This window comes from Sinocyclocheilus anshuiensis, unplaced genomic scaffold (genome assembly GCF_001515605.1).
Source record: "Sinocyclocheilus anshuiensis isolate Anshui unplaced genomic scaffold, SAMN03320099.WGS_v1.1 scaffold1162, whole genome shotgun sequence".
Taxonomy (NCBI): Eukaryota; Metazoa; Chordata; class Actinopteri; order Cypriniformes; family Cyprinidae; genus Sinocyclocheilus; species Sinocyclocheilus anshuiensis.
Genome location: NW_015540875.1, coordinates 979,446 through 981,353, shown reverse-complemented (window position 1 = coordinate 981,353; position 1,908 = coordinate 979,446).

Below are 1,908 nucleotides of genomic sequence, written 5' to 3'. Positions count from 1 at the left end.
TCTTCTCTTCTCTTCTCTTCTCTTCTCTTCTCTTCTCTTCTCTTCTCTTCTCTTCTCTTCTCTTCTCTTCTCTTCTCTCATACTGACCTCAAATGTTTGAATGGTAGTGTATATATGTATTTAAATAATAATAATAATAATAATTGTATTATATATGTTATATATTTATTTTATATATTTATTTAAATTATATATCTACATTATTCATTTATTTTAGATATTTTATTTAAAAAAAAATATTTATTTATTTTATGAAAAGCATAAAGCTGCTTTCTTTGATCAAACTATACAGCTATTATTAGCATAATAATTTCCTTTATCCATGCCATGCCTCGGATCTTCAATAGAGTACAAGTGTACTTTCCACACAATAAGCATGGCAAATTATATAATAGTCTCTTTACACTCTCAAACTTTGCAATAAACATTACATACATTGTATTTTATATTAATATAAAATATAATATAGTTCTATATTATAATCTTAAATATAACTTTTTTTTTTTCAGTTTAGATAATTTTTTTCATCCAAATCAATGGTTGCAATGTTGTGATTCATCTTGGAAGCTTAGAGTTTTGGAAAAAACAACGCATCTATTTTTCTGGAGTGTATGCAAGGCTTTTTTTGTAATGCACAGTGAAATGATGTAGTACTTGAGCCTATAAAAGTCTCCACACAGTACTCGAGATCACGGGTGACTCTCAAAAGCACACAAAAGCGCTCTGTTTCACGTGCAACAGAGAAGTTTGGGGCCGCCGGTGTCCTCGCTGTATGGGCTGTGTTCTTGCTGAAGGACTTGATTGTCGCAGCTGAACTGATGTCAGAGCGCAGTGAACCCGTCAGCTTGTGTTTTTTGTGCTTTACAGCATTGTAACGCCGCTTCTGCAGAAGTCATTGTTCGGCTGCAGGTTTTGTGTGCGGTAATTACAGGCGAGGAGCTTGTCTCTCTTATTTGTTCATACAGGTTCATGCCTCTGTTCCCCACTGCCTCTCATCTAGTCTTAGTGTAGAAACGCTCTTCTATTTTCTATAGAAGATCTGGTGGCGTCTCACTTTACTGAGCAGCCGAGTGATTTGGAACGGAAGGCGACGCTCTGACTTCCTCTTCACTTTTCTGTGATTTTTCAGCATTGCAACAGCCGTCTCATTGTCTTTTGCAAGAATAAATGCGAAAAGGTCGAAAGCAAACAAATGTGGACGAGTGCATTCGTCTATAAAATCAATGTACCTTTTATTTATTTAGTAGGCTGGATGAAAATAAAATCTGATGGAGCTTGATAAAAGAAGCAGAAACTCGCAAATATCAGGTCAGGCGGTGGAATGAAGGCTAACAGAACCACAGAACGTGGGGGTCAAATATAAAATAGGAAGAAATATGAATAAACTGGAGGGACGAGGAAAGGGTGAAATGGCATAATTTGGACTCAAAGTGAATTTGCAGCAAAATACGGATTTTGATTGGATGTGTGATCTTTGACATCAGCAACAAAAGATAAGGAAGGCATTTTTTCCTTTCTGTTAAAATTGATATGTATTGTGCTGTCCTAAAATACATGAAATACATAATTATATATGTGTATATATATTAAAAAAATCTAAACGAAAAACTCTCAAGATTGCAAAAGACAAAAAAAAAATGTTCTTTTATTTTTATTATGTGTTTTTTTTTTATACCAGCTGGCCCCCATCTTCCCACTACTATCATCCCAAACCTCCTCCTGCCCAAATTAACTCAGCTCTCCAGTCTGTGCCCACCACCGTCTATCAGTGGATCACCAGCTTCCTGACAGACAGGCAGCAGCTAGTAAAGCTGGGAAAATAATCATTCAGCACCGGCACCATCAGCACTGGCGCCCCTCAGGGATGTGTTCTCTCCCCACTGCTCTTCTCCCTCTACACCAATGAAT